This window comes from Pristiophorus japonicus, chromosome 1 (genome assembly GCF_044704955.1).
Source record: "Pristiophorus japonicus isolate sPriJap1 chromosome 1, sPriJap1.hap1, whole genome shotgun sequence".
NCBI lineage: Eukaryota > Metazoa > Chordata > Chondrichthyes > Pristiophoridae > Pristiophorus > Pristiophorus japonicus.
In genome coordinates this window covers 262,255,287-262,274,311 of record NC_091977.1, presented here as the reverse complement: position 1 = coordinate 262,274,311, position 19,025 = coordinate 262,255,287, and the positions used below count along the sequence as shown (strand labels likewise).

General features: G+C 45.6%; 1 protein-coding gene and 1 long non-coding RNA gene across 10 annotated transcripts in view; one reads left to right on the top strand and one right to left on the bottom strand.

Moving 5' to 3' along the window:
* Positions 1–19,025, bottom strand: part of LOC139270224 (receptor-type tyrosine-protein phosphatase delta-like) — a 2,930,110-nt gene that overhangs the window by 2,530,542 nt on the left and 380,543 nt on the right. For 8 of the 9 annotated variants that reach the window (XM_070888423.1, XM_070888432.1, XM_070888424.1 and 5 more), the window contains exon 1: positions 7,843–7,959. The exons of the other annotated variant lie outside the window; for it this stretch is intronic. The gene's annotated coding sequence lies outside the window, so the exon portion shown is untranslated. Of the gene's footprint in view, positions 1–7,842; positions 7,960–19,025 lie in introns of those variants that run through there. 9 annotated transcript variants of the gene reach the window in all.
* The window catches only part of LOC139270358 (uncharacterized), a 51,835-nt gene continuing 41,948 nt past the window's right edge, over positions 9,139–19,025 (top strand). The window contains exons 1-2 of the long non-coding RNA XR_011594708.1: positions 9,139–9,324; positions 12,543–12,724. This is a non-coding gene — a long non-coding RNA (uncharacterized lncRNA). The remainder of the gene's footprint in view (positions 9,325–12,542; positions 12,725–19,025) is intronic.

The following is a 19,025-nucleotide window of genomic DNA, read 5'->3' as shown; positions in this document are numbered from 1 at the left end:
TCCTTTTCGGGTTGGAAATTGGTGGTTAGTGGTGTGCCACAGGGATCGGTGCTGGGACCACAACTGTTTACAATATATATAGATGACGTGGAAGAGGGGACAGAGTGTAGTGTAACAAAATTTGCAGATGACACAAAGATTAGTGGGAAAGCGGGTTGTGTAGAGGACACAGAGAGGCTGCAAAGAGATTTAGATAGGTTAAGCGAATGGGCTAAGGTTTGGCAGATGGAATACAATGTCGGAAAATGTGAGGTCATCCACCTTGGAAAAAAAAACAGTAAAAGGGAATATTATTTGAATGGGGAGAAATTACAACATGCTGCAGTGCAGAGGGACCTGGGGGTCCTTGTGCATGAATCCCAAAAAATTAGTTTGCAGGTGCAGCAGGTAATCAGGAAGGCGAATGAAATGTTGGCCTTCATTGCGATGGAGTACAAAAGCAGGGAGGTCCTGCTGCAACTGTATAGGGTATTGGTAAGGCCGCACCTGGAGTACTGGGTGCAGTTTTGGTCACCTTACTTAAGGAAGGATATACTAGCTTTGGAGGGGGTACAGAGACGATTCACTAGGCTGATTTCGGAGATGAGGGGGTTACCTTATGATGATAGATTGAGTAGACTGGGTCTTTATTTGTTGGAGTTCAGAAGGATGAGGGGTGATCTTACAGAAACATTTAAAATAATGAAAGGGATAGACAAGATAGAGGCAGAGAGGTTGTTTCCACTGGTCAGGGAGACTAGAACTAGGGGGCACAGCCTCAAAATACGGGGGAGCCAATTTAAAACCGAGTTGAGAAGGAATTCTTCTCCCAGAGGGTTGTGAATCTGTGGAATTCTCTGCCCAAGGAAGCAGTTGAGGCTAGCTCATTGAATGTATTCAAATCACAGATAGATAGATTTTTAACCAATAAGGGAATTAAGGGTTACGGGGAGCGGGCGGGTAAGTGGAGCTGAGTCCACGGCCAGATCAGCCATGATCTTGTTGAATGGCGGAGCAGGCTCGAGGGGCTAGATGGCCTACTCCTGTTCCTAATTCTTATGATTCCCTTAATATCAAGATCTCTGTCTTGAATATACTCAAAGACTGAGCCTCCACAGCCCTCTGGGGTAGAGAATTCCAAAGATTCACCACCCTCTGAGTGAAGAAGTTTCTCCTCATCTCAGTCCTAAATGGCCAACCCCTTATTCTGAGACTTTGACCCCTGGTTCTAGACACCCCCGCCAGGGGAAACGTCCTCCCTGCATCTACACTGTCAAGCCCTGTAAGAATTGTGTATGTTTCAATGGGATCAGCTCTCATTTTTCTAAATTCCAGAGAATATAGGCCCAGTCTACTTAATCTCTCCTCATAGGATGATCCCCCCCATCCCAGTAATCAGTGGGATATCAAATGGTAAGTCAACCAAATGATGATCATAATATTAATACTTAGATCTGCCCACTGTCCAAATGATAGCCAACTGTCAGATTCCCCATTCACAGCCTCTGCTTTATCCCTCATTTCCCTCCAATATTCTTGTGGGGTTTTTTTACCCGTGTCCCAAACCTTTATTCCTTCGCTCTACTTATTTAGAAGCTTTTAGAAACAATTGTACGGGAGAAAATTAACAAGCCACTTGGACAGGAATGGACTAATAAAGCAGGGATATGGGGAAAGAGCTGGGGAGTGGGACTAAGTGGATTGCTTTTAGAATGACTTGAAGAGCCGAAATGGCCTTTTGTGCTGTATTATTCTATGATTCTATTCTACAATCCTGTGCCCAGATCGTCTCTCAGTACCTCAATCTTAATTGATGTTTATGCTTCCAAGGGCAACTCGAATTTGAATCCTACACCTGCCATAAAAAAATTAAGACGAAATTTAAGGTTTTGACAAACAGTTCAAGATAAATAAAATAAAATAAACTATTTGTTTTGTTCAGGTTATGTCACCATCCAGTGATTCGTGATCATGCTTAAGATTTTTGACTATTTGATCGAGGAGGAATTTCAGGTAAGACAGCACTATTAAGTTAAAACTCAGCCCACAATGGGTTAAATTCACAACATATAGGGCTCAAGTTTCGGCCTGAGTTGCTCCTATTTTTTTGGAGCAACTAGTTTAGAATGGAGCATCTTAGAAATTGCAATTCTCGGCATTTAGTTTGCTCCAGTTCCAGTGAGTTAGAATAGTTTCATTTTAGAACAGGTTTCTTTTTTCAAAAGGAGGCATGTCCGGCCACTTACGCCTGTTTTGCAAGTTTAGGCAGCGAAAATTTACTCCAAACTAATTTAGAATGGAGTAAGTATAGATTTTTGTACGCTAAGGAAAACCTTACCTACACTTATAAATCAGGCATAGGGAACGAGAGATTGCAGGGGGTGGGGGCGGGGTTTACAAACATTAAACACTTCACTTTGACAAATAAAGAGCCATCATCAATAATAAATGTTAAATAAATCAATAAATCAACCAATAAATCAATTAAAAAAAATAATTAAAAAATTCAATCAATAAAAAATTAAGTTTCTCCTTATCTACTGCAGCACCGGGAGCCCTCCAACAGCATGCTGGGACGCCTCCCCCTCCCCCTCCTAGTGTCTCTCTCTCTTTCTGACAGCGAGGAGTGGGGGGAGAAGAGGGGAGGAGGAGAGGAGGGGGAGGAGGGAGGGGGAGGAGGAGGAGAGAGGTGAGAGGAGGGGGGAGAAGAGAGGGGGGGGAAGAGAGGGGGCGGTAGAGGGGGGAGAAGAGGGGGGAAGAGGAGAGGGGGGGAAGGAGAGTGGGGGAGAAGGAGGGGGGAGGGGAGGGGGGGAGGAGAGGGGGGGAGGAAAGGGGGGGAGGAGAGGGGGGGAGGAGAGGGGGGGAGGAGAGGGGGGGAGGAGAGGAGGGGGAAGGAGAGGGGGGAAGGAGAGGAGGGCGAGGGGGGTAAGAGGAGAGTGGGGTAAGAGGAGAGTGGGGTAAGAGGAGAGTGGGGAGATAAGAGGAGAGTGGGGAGATAAGAGGAGAGTGGGGAGAGGAGAGGGGGGGAGAGGAGAGGAGAGGAGAGGGGGGGGAGAGGAGGGGAGAGGGGGGGAGAGGGGGGGAGAGGGGGGGAGAGGGGAGGGGGAGAGGAGGAGGGGGGAGGGGAAGGGAGGGAGAGGAGTGCGGAGGGAGAGGAGGGAGAGGAGGGGAGGGAGGGAGGGAGAGGAGGAAGGAGGGAGGGAGGGAAGAGGAGGGAGGGGAGAGGAGGAGGGAGGGGGGGAGAGGAGAGGGTGGAAGAGGAGGAGGTGGGAGGGGAAGGGAGGGAGAGGAGTGGAGAGGGAGAGGAGGGAGAGGAGGGGAGGGAGGGAGAGAGAGGAGGGTGGGAGGGGAGAGGAGGGAGGGGAGAGGAGGAGGGAGGGGGGGAGAGAGGAGGTGGAGAGAGAGGAGGGGAGAGAGAGGAGGGGGAGAGAGAGGATGGGGGAGAGAGGCGGGGGAGAGAGGAGGGGTAGAGAGGAGGGGGAGAGAGGAGGGGGAGAGAGGAGGGGGAGAGAGGATGGGGGAGAGAGGAGGGGGAGAGAGGAGGGGGAGAGAGAGGAAGGGGAGAGAGGAGGGGGAGAGAGAGGAGGGGGAAGAGAGGAGGGGGAAGAGAGGAGGGGGTGAGAGAGGAGGGGGTGAGAGAGGAGGGGGCGAGAGAGGAGGGGGCGAGAGAGGAGGGGGAGAGAGAAAGGGGAAGAGAGGGGGGAAGGCTGAACGGGAGGGAGGGGGGGGAAAGGCTGAATGGGAGGGAGGGGGGGAAAGGCTGAATGGGAGGGAGGGGGGGGAAACTGAACTGGCCGGGCTGGGCCACTGCTGACGACACTTCGGGCGGGACCCGCCCCCAGAGAAATGCCGGTGGGCGGGCCCCGCCAACGACCGGGGACGAGAAGAAGAGGGAGTGGGGGGAGAAGAGGGGGAAGGGTTGGGGGGGGGGAAGGCTGAACGGGAGGGAGGGAGAGGGGGGAGGGAGCTGAACAGGAGCCCATTCGGCAAGGCTAAGGTTAGGCCCCTCTCACGCAGCCTCGAGGGCGAGGAGCTACTGCACATGCGCGCACACTCCAGCGCGCATGTGCAGAGGTCCCAGCACTATTTTCAGCGCCTGGATATGGCTCCGCCCCCGATCCTTTGTGCTGCGCCATGCCAAGCACGAAGACATTCTGAGGAGCTTGCAGAATCACAAGGTAAGTTTTCGGCGCCCTTTTTATTCCAGAAAGTCGGCGCACCTTATGGAAATGCACCGTTTTTCCAGAGGGCGGAAATTTGGGCCCATAGATTCGAGTTAAAAAGATCAGAACTGAAAAAATCATTAGTCTCGCATAGTGCTTCCACATACTTTATTAGCTCAACTATTACAATGCACTCCTGACACCCTCCCACTTTACACCCTCTATAAACTTGAGGGCATCCCAAACTGCTGCCCATGTCCCAACTCACACCAAGTCCCGCTCACCTATAACACCTGTGCTTGCTGGCCTACACTGGCTCCCGGTCCAACAACGGTTCAATTTTAAAATTCTCATAATATTTGCAAATCCCTCCATGGCCCCGCCGCTCCCTATCTCTGTAACCTCTGGCAGCTCAACAACCCTCCGATATCTCTGTGCTCCTCCAATTCTGGCCTCTTGCGCATCCCCAATTTCAATCACTCCACCATTGGCGACCGGGCCTTCAGCTACCTAGATCCTGAGCTTTGCCATTCTGTCGCTGAACCTCTCTGCCACACTCTCCTCCTTTAAGATGCTCTTTAAAGCCTACCTCTTTGACCAAGCCTGTCCATTATCTCCTTATGTGGCTTGGTGTCAAATTTTGTTTGATAACACTCCTCCTGTACAGCGCCTTGGGACATTTTGTTACGTTAAAGGCGCTAAATAAATGCAAGTTATTGTTGCTTTTGAGAAACTGGAATTTCATTAAAGACACTCCAATAAACATTCACACATGATTTGTTGGAATAACTTCAACTCATGTGAGCTCAGCATAGTAACATAGGAACAGGAGTTGGGCATTTAGCCCTTTGAGCCTGTTCTGTCAATCAAAGGCTGATCTGCAACCTAATTCCATATACCCGCCTTTGCCCCTACCTTTGGTTCACAAAAATCTAGCAATCCCAGATCTAAAATTAACAATTGATCTGGCATCAATAGCTGTTAGTGGAAGAAAGTTACAAACGTCTACTACCTTTTGCATGTAGACGTGTTCCCTAATTTCACTCCTAAAAGATCTGGCTCTAATTTTTAGGCTAACAGGGATAGCATGCCATGCTTTGCTACTTTCTATATTATTAGGAGCATTACTAAATGTATTAAAATTCACTGCAAACATTATTTTCTCCATTGACATATTACAATTAAAATAAATGAGCTTGCTAATTTACAATTTGACATTGTTTCACGAGAGTGTTCATCAATCCGCCTTCTCCAAGATACAAGAAATGTATCTGTAAAGCACATGCAAGATACATACGAGTCTTAGACTTATCAACCAGCGGAAATAGTTTCTCTCTATCTACCCTAGCTGTTCCCCTTAATATCGTGAAAACTTCAATTAAGTAACTCCTTGACCTTCTAAATTCCAGGGAATACAACCCTAGTTTACGTAATCTCTCCTTGTAATTTAACCCTGAGAGTCCAGATATCATTCTGATAAACCTGCATGGCACTCCCTCTCAGGCCAGTGTATACTTCAGCATGAGGTTAACTGCTCGGAATCCACCCGAGGAAGGCAGTAATAAGTTCAACTGGCAGCTTGACTGTTCAATTCCTGAGCACGGAAAGCTGAGGATGGATTAAAGGTTAAGCCTCTAGTTTCCAGTCCAACTAAGGAACACAGTCTGCAGAAATCTGGTGAGTAAGTTGGTCACAGAGAAAGTGAAAGCTACGTGTATAAGTTTAGTGCTTATTTTCTTGAGAGATATGCAAGTCAGAAAAGTACATTTAGCTTGCCAAACTTTGTTATTTTCTTTATTATTAGGACCATTACTTAATATATTAAAGTTCACTGTAAATATTATTCTGTCCGTTCACATATTGGGACAGAAATTCCGACGTCCCGGGCCCATACGAAGTTTCTACTGACCCAGGAAGGCATCGGAAAAGCCGGTTTTCAGCGCAAAATGCGCATGCGCTGAAAACTGGCTTTTCTGATCTGTCAACTTCGAGCTTGACAGATCGTAGACCTATCGGGAGCCAAGACATTTCTTGGGCAAGATTACGGGATTTACGCATATCTCTTGCCCAGAAAATGTCCTCAAAAATTGTGCGCCATACAGAGCGCAAGTGTTTTAAAACATACAAAAACACGATAAAATTAAATTATAAACACATATTTTATTGTTAAACACCCTCCCCACTACGATAAGTTTATTTTTAACCATAATTAAAAAAACTTTTTTAAAAATCAGGAAAATATTTTATTTTGATAAGGCATAATAACTTTAATTTCAATTAATTTTAAATATGTGTGGTCTGTTTTTTATTTTTTATTATTTTGTGTGTTTGGTTTTGTTCCCATTAATAGCACTGAGAACTCATAGATACGCGAGTCTCAGTGCTATTAATGGGAACCTGTGAAATACTTATCTTCTGCATGAGAACCTTCCAGACGGGAGCGCGCTTTGCAGCGTGGGAAGAGAAGGCCACCCCACCGGAATCCAGAGCGCCTCCTAGACCACCAGGTACTTTCGGAAAAATTCTCCGGTGAGGAGGCAATTGCCCACAGAAAGACCTTGAGAGGAATTTCTGGGCCATTATAATTAAAATAAATGAGCTTGTTAATTTACAATTTGACATTGTCTCACTAGAGTATTTATAACATAATAACATAAAAAAAATAGGAGCAGGAGTAGGCCATTCGGCCCTTCGAGACTGCTTTGTCATTCAATAAGATCATGGCTGATCTGATCTTGGGCTCAGCTCCACTTTCCTGCCTGCTCCCCATCATGCTTGACTCCCTTATAGTTCAAAATCAGTCGATCTCCACCTTAAATATATTCAATGACCCAGGCTCCACAGCTCTCTGGGGCAGAGAATTCCAAATATTCACGACCCGCCAATAGAAGAAATTCCTCCTCATCTCCATTTTAAATGGGCGATCCCTTATTCTTAAACTATGCCCCCTAGTTCTATATTCCCCCATGAGGGGAAACATCCTCTCTACATCTACCCTGTCATCAATCCACCGACTCCAAGATACAAGAAATATACCTGCAAAGCACATGCATGATTACATTATCCAGTTTATTTAACTTTGGGTTTCATTGTTATAACACTTGGGGAATACTATCATATAACTAGATATTGAGCTGTGGTAAACTCCCCACCCATAAAGGATGTTGTTAAAGTTCCTGCGGCACGCTATTGTATGACGAGATATTGGGCAGTGACGGCACACACCTGATTGTAAGGGGCATGGGGCCTGCTTACGGGAGAGACAAATGATGCTGAACTTGAGAGAATATCTAATGCAAACACAAAATTTGTAACACTCTTACTAGAAGTGCATGTATAAAATTCAGACTATCGATTTCGACTATCGACTATCAGGCAGAAAAGCAACATAGACAATTACACGAGTGGATTTGTCAGGCATATGTAAACAAACATACACTCACAGTGGCATTGCTGTAAATAAATGGGGCAATTTGAACTAAGGGTTTCAAATACCAGAATCTACAAAGTTCCTTATAATAACTGGATCCCTCAGCAATTGGTGTTTTAGCTCACTAGCTGTAATCATACACCAGTGCAGCAAACTTATATTGGAACAGAGGAATATGTGGCATTCAATTAACACCTAAAGTCCCATTAGGTGGTAGAATTGACTATTACTCTAAATATCTGCTTGCAAGAGAATAAATGTACAAAATACCTTTGTCACACTGAGTTTTCTCACTGTAAAATGGACCTTTTCACTCCCCTGGAATTAATCTTTCATTTAAAGCTGAAAATGTCCTGTTGCCAGTACCAGTGGAGAAGCTGTTGTGCATGTTTCCCGTCATGGAAGCAGCAAATCAGTATTCATCTTTGAAGGGGCCAAGATACCATGACAAAGAATCAGCCTTTCCGTCCCTTGTCCATTACAGACTTAAGGACCCCAGAAAGAAGGGCTGCCTCCATCCCATGAGGCCCATAATATTTTGCAACATCTGTCTGCAACTCAGAATCCAAGGTCTCCGGTGGCACATACAAGTTTTAGAACAGGGCAGAAGAAAATCTTGTGTGGGCAAAAAGCAGGTGTATGGTGGCAAAACCATGTAAGGATTTATAATTAGTTGTAACAACTTACAGGAATATTTAATGGAAGCACTTCTTGGTGTTTGGTTCTCTTGTCTATCTTTTCTCCTGTGTCTATCTGCGTGCACATTTTGGCTGCCGCTTCGGACCCGAGCCTTGAACCTCTTTTTACACATCCTTCTCACGCTTTTTCTCTCTTTCCCTCAATGATCAATATCTAACATGTAAAATTGTTGTGAAGCGCCTTGGGTCATTTTACTACGTTAAAGGCGCTATATAAATAAAAGTTATAATTATTTATTATTTTTTATCTGACAATGGGTGACAGATGCTGTGCTGATAAAGATAAAGATACATTCATATTGCACCTTTCAGGATCTCAGGACATCCCAAAGTCGCAGACAGACAACTTTTTGGAATGTCGTCACTGTTGTAATGGAGAAAACGTGGCAGCCAATTTACGCATAGCAATGAGATATTGACCAGATAATGGGCCGAAAACTGCGGCCTCGCCGGAGTGTGTACGATGTGCGCATGCACCCGAAGCAGCCTCGCAAATGCCGGTTTCTGGCGCGCAATGCGCATGCGCCGAGAACCACCTTTTCCAATATCCCTGCAGGAAGGACATTCGCGGGGCAGCGATTGGGCTATTTGACCAACTCTTGCCCAGTGAATGTCCTTCGAACTCTTGCGCCTGGTAAAAGCAGGCGTATAGTCTACTGTTACCAACTTAAGAGTTTTAAAACTAGAAAAATTAAATGTAATCACTCATTTTTATATTAAAATCCCTATCCATTAAGGTAAGTTTATTTTTAACCCTATTAACACACATTAAAAACATTAAATTTTTTTTTCTAAAACATTTAATTATATTCAATTTCGATTAAATTTAAATATGTGATGTGTTTTTTTTATTTATTGTGTAACGTTTCTTGTTTTTTGGGGGTATTCTCATTGATAGTAATGGGAGATCGCACAAACCGAGTATGGATGTTCATTCGTGGTCCAGGCCCAAGTGATCCCAGGATACAAATACATACTGGAAGATATGTTCCCGTATGCTGCACAGCAAATAGAGGCCTCCAACTGGAAACTTACGTTCCTCCGTGATCACCAGGTATTTTCGAAAAAAAAATTTGGTCAGAGGCGTTCTTCCGAAGGAAGCCTCTGACTGCAATTTTCCCGCCAACCTGTTTAAATGATGTTTCGTGATGTTGGTTGAGGGATAAATATTGGCCAAGGCACCAGGAGAACTCCCCTGCTTCTCTTCAAATAGTGCCATGGGATATTTTGCACCCCCCTAAGAGGGAAGCCGAGATCTCAGGACTGCACTGATGTGACAGCCTGGATTATCCCTTAAAGTCTCTGGAACCCATGACCTCTGACTCAGAGACAAAAGAGCTACCACTGAGCCAAGGCTGACACCTGTTGAAACTCAAGATTAGGACATGTCAGCTAACTATGAGGAGCAAGTATTATATTTAGACCATAGAGAGTTTGGTGAAAGGAGGCAGGTCTTCACTTGGCTGAGATTTACAAATAATAGTACTCTATTCATCTGTGAAGATGTGTCAAAGTGTCTCAGCTGTCTAGCTGCAGTTGCGACTGTACCTGCTTCATGTTCTTCATGGGCTGGGTCTTCAGCATCAGCTTCAGCATCATAATCAGGCTCTCTGGTATCCTTCGGACAATCTACCATCAGTCCTTTCCTGATTGGAAAATTACAAAACACACAACATGGTACTGCAATTTGCGAGATGGTGCTGGATGCATAGTGCAAGGCACCCCTGGACCTATCGACACACCAGAATCTTCCTCTGAACATCGCAACAGTTTCCTTAATTATTATCCTTTTGTTCATGTGTGATTCCTTGTAGTGTTCCTCTTCAGCACTGGTGGCCCAAAGAGAGGTGTCATGAACTGTGGGAGCAGCAGGTATTCCTTGTCACCCAGAAGCTATCTTGGTCCTTGCCTCTGCTGTTGAAATAGAATGAAGAGACTGATGAAGTGTAAAATCATGAAAACTTCTAGCATGTGGTGAGTTCGCACGTGAATTTACACGCAGGAAGTTGTGTCCGATACCAGAAATGAGGTGCACATTTAAGCACTGAACGCCTTTGCAATTCCCATAAATATGGGGGTTTTATCTTTGAGACACACAATGCCCAGTGGGTGCAATCAATCGACCCACAACCCTAGGGAATCTGACAAGTCTGGAAAATGTGATGGTCATCTCAGTCGTCTGAGTGGGAGTACTGTTGAATTGTATAAATTGAGTTGCTCTGGCAAAGAGGCCATTTGTGACTTGCCTGATAGAGGAGTGCACAGCAAATTGATTGACATGACAAATATTCACTGAGGCTCCCTGGAATGAGAGTGTGCCATAAAAGGAGAGCGCTATGATGAGACCTTGCCTGCAGATATGACTACTCCCCAAAGCCTCCACACTGAATCACAGCCTCATCAGACGGAGCTATTGGGAATGTTCTTGGACAGTATGGCTGGATGTAGACATCCTGTTGGATAGGTAATGCCAGGACAGCCTACCACTCTCTATGATGTTGCACGATTAATCTGGCTTCCCTGACGTCCATCTGCTGCTTCTCTTGCACTAGCAAATAGATTATCTCAAGTGGAATTCCCATTGGAAAGCCAATTGTACAGCAGAAAGATCCTAGCTCTGTAATTATGTTGAAATGGATTGTTTTCCAAGGTCAATGCAGAATGTCGGAGATGGCCTTCTGAGTATAACAGTAAAAAATTTTTACAATGTCTGCAGTAAGTCCCAAGATATAGCCAGAAGTCTCCACAAGCAATCTCAGTTGAGCAGTGTCCCTTTAACCAAATACTTTTGTTTCGATGAACGGATCCTGGCAAATTGCATGATTTAAATAGTGGCCCAAATTCTACAGGACAGATGGGAAGGCATAAGTTGCATTATTTCTTCCCAACTCTGTCAGTTGCATGTGTCTGCCACTGGGATGCTAGCCAAAATCTAAAACCAGCCCTTTGAAGACAAGCGCTGACAGATGCACGAAATATACACTGCTGGCCCATAATGACTATCTTTGAAACTCTCTCACCCAGTTTTTCTATTGCAGCGCAAGAGCATTCACCCTATGTACTGAGGTTTTTGTGAAACTCCCTTCTTTGCATTAGAACTACAAAATGTTGCTCGAAAGAGAGTCTTGTGGAAGAACTGTCAAAATGGATGCCAGTGTTTCCAAGTATTATTATAAAATTATAGAAAGTAAAACATCACCACTTTACCCCAAACTACACAAATTAAACAATGGATTTTAACGTGTAATAATGATAATTTAAGGAATGACTTTATATAGACACTCAGGGCCGAAATTGCCTCCCAGCCTGTCCAGGAGCGTTAACCTTCCGGGCCCGGGTCAGATAACGCCCGGGGCAGAAATACTGCCTCCGGCGTGGAATTTTCCTTTGCAGCCCTCGAATGAGGAGGAGCACTGTCTCAGGTGCTCCACCTCATTGGAGGGGCACTCCTGAGGCATCAGCGCAGGGCTGAATGGATCAGGGCTACACAGCTGCTCCACCTAATGTTGACATGCCACAACGCCCTTCCCCTTTACTGAATGCCCTTCCCCTTTATCCACAGCGGCCTGGCACATAAAGAGCCGCCACTGTCGGGCCGATGGAAAAGTCGCCTGACAAAAATAAATGCTGGCCTGGGGCACACATGGCCTCCACTTTAAGGGGTGCCCCGGACCCACGCTAGCCTCACGTCTCGTGGGCAATGTCCCCCACAGGATGCAAAGGGTTCGGCACGTGGCGGTGAGGTGTTGGCGGCACGGCGATGACATCATTGCCGGATGTACGCTGGTCCCGGCGCAAATCGCGGGGCACACTGCAAACTATAAATCGCCCCCAGAATCTTGAGCACAATTTTGCCCCAGGCATCACCACGAACCCCCCGGGTGAAAAGGCAATTGCGCCCTGTTAGCGTCTACCGGCGCTGTTACCAGAGTGCAAAAAAGGGACAATTTTGACCTCTAAGTGTATTACTGAGTTTCTTCATGACCTTTCTGATAAACAAACCTAACATAGCAACAAAAACAGCATTGTTTGTGGGCTGTTGCACCTGCAGCAATTGTGTAATCTCCGAACATCAAAAAGCTCATTTGTTCTCAATCTTTTTAATCTTTGCAACAGATTTCAACTGACAAAAGATGCTCGAGGCAAGTTTACATTTAGGATTCTTCATCTTTCTGTGTTCTTAATATAATATGACAAGAAACCCAGACAAATCTTAAAATAGATAGACCAAATCCTTACATTCGTCTCCTCTGAGTGTCTCTGTTTTCACAGATCACAGGGAAGAGGAGTGGAGCAATTCGAAGTATCAAGTGGGTTGGAAAATGGAGAAGAATTCAGGCAGAAGACGATATAGAAAAAAAAAATCAGCAACAAGGAAAAGCCTAAAGGCCATTCACCTTTTGCTATTGTGAAAGAATAGTAAGACATCATACAACTACAGAATCTTCACTAAGGTAAGTCTAATTGATTCACATTGACAGCAGCCGAGCCCACAATGGGAATTTAGAAGATGTGCTGGCTCGGCCGTGAGGGAGTCAAAGCCAGAAACTGTTAGCTTCATCTCAGCTATGATTGCTCTCATCAGAGTAATCTCATCCAGCAATCAGCAAATAATCGTTTAGTTAATATATTCTCCTGAATGAATCATAAGGGCTTAGAATGAGAGAACACACTGCAATCGTCTTACAAATAGAGGATGCGGCAGGCATTTTGGCCCCAAGTTTCCACATGATTTGCTCCTGATTTTTAGGAGCAACTGGTGTAGAACGGAGTATCTTAGAAATCGGAATTCTCCACATTTAGTTTGCTCCAGTTCTAGTCAGTTAGAATAGTTTCACTTTGGAACAGAATTTTTTTTTCAAAAGGGGGCGTGTCCGGCCACTTACGCCTGATTTCAAAGTTTCGTGAGTGAAAACTTACTCCAAACTAACTTAGAATGGAGTAAGTGAAGATTTTTGTACGCTCGAAAAAACCTTGTCTACATTTTAGAAAATCAGGCGTAGGTTACAAGTTAGGCGTAGGGAATGAGGTGAGGGGGAGGGGAGGGAAGGGAAGTGATTAAATTCTACAATCAATCCTTAGTTATACTTATACAAATATTATACAATAAAAATTTATAAGCAAAGAAAAGATTAAATAAACCATGATCCTACCTGTGTGAAATAGCATCAGCCTTCGAGCTGCTGTGCTTCAGGCAGGCCTTTCATGTTGGAGACAGGCAGGGGTGTGGCGACAGTGTCTCGACGGCAGCGGCAGCAAGCTTCGAGCTGAGCTGCAGTGCTTGAGGCAGGCCTTCATTCTCTTCGTGGCTGGCCGCGAAGAAGCAGCACCGGACGGACCCGAGGCCATTCGGCCATGAGATATCAGCGGCGTCAGTGGCTGTCCGGCAGCCGAAGAATCAGCAGCGAACCGACGTGAGGCCATTCGGCCATAGGATATCAGCGGCGTCAGTGGCTGGCCAGCAGCCGAAGAATCAACGCCTGACACACGCAGCTCTTTATGGTGCTTGAGGCCATTCGGCCACGCTTTAGGGGCGGCGTCAGTGGCTGGCCGGCAGCCGAAGATACAGCAGCAGCCTTCGAGCTGTGAGGGGGACTGAGGCCATTTGGACAGGGAGAGGCAGCCACATCGACAGTTTTATATTTAAATTTGCAGAATGGGTGCTGCATTGTCAACACCACGTATTATGCAATGGTTTGCCATCTTTGTTCTTGGTGGACGTTGATCCATTGCAAAGTTGAATTGGCACTCTTATTTCTCCAAACACACAGTCCTTAATTTGCATGCACCAATGCAGCACCGGTTCTGCAAGTTTAGCAGTGAAAAGCTGAACTCACTGATTTCAGCAGGTGATTTATTCAGCAGTGCTGCTAAAAGCACTCCCTCACACACAGAAATATAAAAAAAAATTGAATTACAAGCCTTTGCAGGGGTCCAAGAAACAAATCTTCACTTTTTCTGCAGTATTTTTAAAAATGGCCGAGTGCCAATGTTTGTGTGAGACTGCGCATGCGCGCACATTCCAACGCGCACGCGCAAGGTTGCCGGCACCACGAAGGCTAATTTAAATTGTACCCGCCCCCTGCTACTTAGAAAATCGGCGTGAGTGTTAGGCTCCGCCCCTGCTGCGAAGAGCGCACCGCGCTAAGCAGACATCAAGCTCCAAGGAGCTCGAGAATATCGGACTTTTTTTTAGGTGCAGTTTTCGGCGCGAAAAACAGGCGCCCAGCTCGGAGGTGCGCCGTTTGCGCCGCGGGACGAAACTTGGGGCCTATGCAACTCCAAAAATATGCTCTTTAATTTATCTTTGCTTCAGTCAAAGCAACTAGTAAAATGTAGAATGATTTACTATATATGAGATCAGCCATGATCTCAATTAATGGCAGACAGGCTCGAGGGGCTGAATGGCCTACTCCTGTTCCCATGTATACATGCTTCAATTAAGCTCTTACAAAATTCCAACTTCATAACTTATAATAGTAAAAATAAACTTACTGCCCAGCTCAAACATCCAGCTTGAATTTAGGAGGTTATTAAAATTGTTCCAATATTTGTGAAAATTCAAATAAAGAATGAAAACAGTTGTCCAGGTCAGTTAATGTTCATGAGAAGTAAGTTTTGTGCAGTTTATTTATTTATCTTCAGCATTTTTATTTGCATTTGAATATAGAATGGACATTAAGCACACCGATCATGAAAAAGGTCTTTGATTGCTCTAAGACAAAGGTGGTCTAAGTATAGGCAGGCTACTTGACGTGACCATGAGTGCAGGATTAAAGGATAGTTTTGAAAATAAAACCCCTCGAGAAAATAAAAATCAGAGGACACCTTTTATTATGCACAATTATGGCTCTGCAGGAAAAGTCAGTGCCTATAGTAATGAATTCCTTCAAAAAGAGATCACTAAATATCTGGTTGACAACAGGATTGAAAATTATATATGCAGAGATGATTAATACTTCACAAAGTATAAACGATTCTTGTGCTTCTGAGGCTAATTAAGAATCATTGGGCTGAAGTTTCCTCAGGAGTTGCTCCTTTTTTTTGGAGCAACTTGATTTTTCTGGACTATTGTTTTAGTTGCAATTCTGGCCATTTAATTTGTGCCAGTGTAAGTGAGTTAGTTATGTTTTTTTTGAGTTCAGTTTTTTTTTCAAAAGGCGGTGTTCCCAGCCACTTACCCATGTTTTAGGTGTTTGGCCAGCAAATAGTTGCTCCAAACTAACTTAGGCCAGCGTATATTGCCACTTCTGTCTGCACAGAAAAACCTTACCTTGAGTTAAGGAATTGGCACAAGTAACTACATTTAAAGCACCACCAAGCACCAAACAAAGCACAAAACATAATAAGCAATTAATTAACAAATAAAATAGAAAGAACCCTGCCTCTAAAGCACCAAGACCACAGTAATAAGCAATCAATAAATAAAAAATAGAAGGAACCCTGCACCTAAAGCACCAAGACCAAAATAATAAGCAATCAATAAATAAAAAATAAAAAATAGAAGGAACCCTGCACCTAAAGCACCAAAATCAATCAGTAAATAACAAATAAAAAATAGAAGTCCTGCCTTAGGGAACGCAGCGGGCCGCCGATGAGGGAGCCCATTCGGTCAGGGCTAGGGACGTTGTGCTTCGGGCCCCTCCCACACAGCCTGCAGCGTGCATTCACAGATTTGGCCTGCCAGGAGCTACTACACATGCGCGCAGACTCTAGCACGCATGTGCAGAGGTCCCGGCACTGTTTTCAGCACCGGGACCTGGCTCCACCCCCAATCCATTGGGCCACGCTGCACCACAACTGAAGAGAGGCTGCGGAGCGGCTAGAATACCGACTTCATTTTTCGGCGTGCTTGGAGGCAGACAAAAACAGAGCACCTCGGGTGAGGGCGCCAGAAAAACAGGTTAGGGAAACTCTAGCCCATTGACTCTGGACGACAATATAGACCAAGTTGAAAAGTGGAAATATGAGAATGGACTACATAGTACTACACAGTATTACATAGTATTTGCAGCACATAAACAGTCACAACAGGTCCATGCTGGTGTTTTTGTTCCATACGAGCCTCCTCCAACCCTTCGTCATCTAACCCCATCAACATATCCTTCTATTCCTTTCTCCCACATTTTTTTATCTAAGTTCTCCTTGAATGCTCTATGCTATTCGGCTCAACTACTCCATGTGGTAGCAAGTTCCACATTCTAACCACTCTCTGGGTAAGGAGGTTTCTCCTGAATTCCCTATTGGATTTATTAGTGACTATCTTATATTTATGGCACCTAGTTCTGGCTTCACCTGCAAGTGGAAGCACTTTCTCAATGTTTACCCTATCAAACAATTTCCTAATCTAAAAGATCTTTATCAGGTCACCTCTCAGTCTTCTCTTTTCATTATCAGTGAGAATGATGATTAAAAACCTCTACCCACCCATAGTGCAAAGAACATCTTTAAAACTCTGTACAGCAGTTTGTGTCATGTATCCTACATGGCTACTGTTGGTACTATCACAAGGTGTGCCACCAGAGGGCACAGCAGTGGGAGACTCGTAGGTTACCTGTACAGGTGTGCCTGGCCTAGGAAAAAGGCAGGCCACCAGGTGTGATCCTCACTCTGGAGTTAACAAATAAAGGACTAAGGTCACTATAGATCAAGTGGAAAGACTTCACCCCTCCAGCGCTCGATGTCCTCTGCGCTCAGAGGCAAAGCAAGCCCCCACCTGAGGTTGCATACGGCACCAGAGAGCAGACCAGCACAGCACCCGAGGCACAGAACGCTCAGCACGACTGCGTGGAGATGATCCAGCTGAGATGACCCGAACGCACCTTCCAGGCTCCAGCGGCAAGACTCTGGAGGAAGAAAATCGGACCCAGAGGTGACTTTCCAGCTTCGGAGACAGCACCTGGGGAGATGAGGATCACCGCAGTCGACATCGTGGATAGAGGAAAGATGGCGCCCAAACCACAAGGTGGGGCACTGAAGAAAAAGATGGCCGAGGCCAGATCACGAGGTGCAGCACTGATGGACCAACACATGGCACCAAATGGAGAAGAGGATTGGGGTAAAGCAAGCAAGGCTCTCTTAAAGGAGGCCTGCAATCCACTACAATTAAAGGGACAGCTACACACACTCAAACAATGGAATATCAACTGTAAGTCAGAGATAAAATGTGTAACTGATGATCAGAGGTGTGTACAAGCAATGAGCAAGGAAAAGTCTCGCGATCATGTAAAATGTGTAATTGACGATCTGAATTGTGCACATGCAACTAGCGAGGAAAAGTCGCGCGATTGCGATTGGAGCTACAGAGTATCCACAATAAGTAATGAAAAGTTGTGCGATTTAGGATTTCAACTGCATGCAGCCAATGCAGCGGGCAGGCATCCATCAGGAGCACACAGGTCCAGCAAGCTACCCAATGCTGTAGCTTGTGTCCCGGGGACCAGAGTTATGCACCATGGAGTGTGGCCACAAGCAGCCAACACACACGAGCTGCAGAACAAGCGATCTCAGCAGGGCAATGGCACCGGTATCGATACCCTGCTCCTGATCGGCTCCACCTCTCAGGCACCTGATGGCACCAACTGCTACGAGCCTGAAAGAGCAGACAGTGCCAAGGCGCAGTCCCCAGACACCATCGCCACCAAGGCCATAACCATAAACAAAGGGTCAACCACTACAGTTCCCCCAAGGGGACGGAGCCAACCAGGATCCCAAACCAAACAACGCCCAGACCAGTGAGTCAGCAGTCCCCTGTGCACTGCTAGACGACAGCTCCTCAGGGAGCAGCAGCGACCCAGGGCGCAAAGAAAGGACAGGGAGGTCACAGGCATCGGTGAACCAGCCTGATGCTAGGGACCACGGCAACAGCTCCAAGAGCAGGCAACTTGACTCAACCGCGTTCTCACTGCTAGCACTGGGCACTGCACCGCCACCAGACTGCAGGGACACCATCCAGCAGCTGGAACTAGTTTGTCCTTACGCACCGGTCACTGCATCGATAAGGTAGCTCACCAGATTAACCTACTTGTCTCACAACGGAACCACAAATGTAATGCAAACCTGGTTTCCTGAACTTGAATGAATATGAATGCAATGAGCCTCCAGCATAATCTATATGTTGGGGGCTGCGGTGGGGAGAATGGAGTGGTCAGGGACACACACACAAACAGCAACCACCAGCACTCTACTGCACCAACCACTGACCCTAGATTGAACCAGACAGAGCCCACATAGAGCTAAGCCCAGAGCACAATCAATGCAGAGGCGATTTGCACTAAAGGCTCAGGGGAGAGTGATGTCATGTATCCTACATGGCTACTGTTGGTACTATCAAAAAGTGTGCCACCAGAGGGCACAGCAGTGGGTGAACTTGTAGGTTACCTGTACAGGTGTGCCTGGCCTAGTATAAAAGGCAGGCCACCAGGTGTGATCCTCACTCTGGAGTTAACAACTAAAGGACTAAGGTCACTACAGTTCAAGTACAACACATTGCCTCGTAGAGTCATTACTAGAGCATCTAAGGACACAAGAGTTTGAATGTAGTATAATCTCTTAGTTCTGGTATCATTTTAGTAATTTTTTTTTACACCTACTCTCGTACCTCAATCTTTTTATAAAACGGAGACCAGAACTGTTCATAGTACTCAAGCGTGATCGAACCAGGATTCTATACATTAACATAACTTCTCTGCTTTTCAATTCTGTCCCTGTAGAAATGAACCCAAGTGCTATTGTTTGCTTTTTTATGGCTTTATT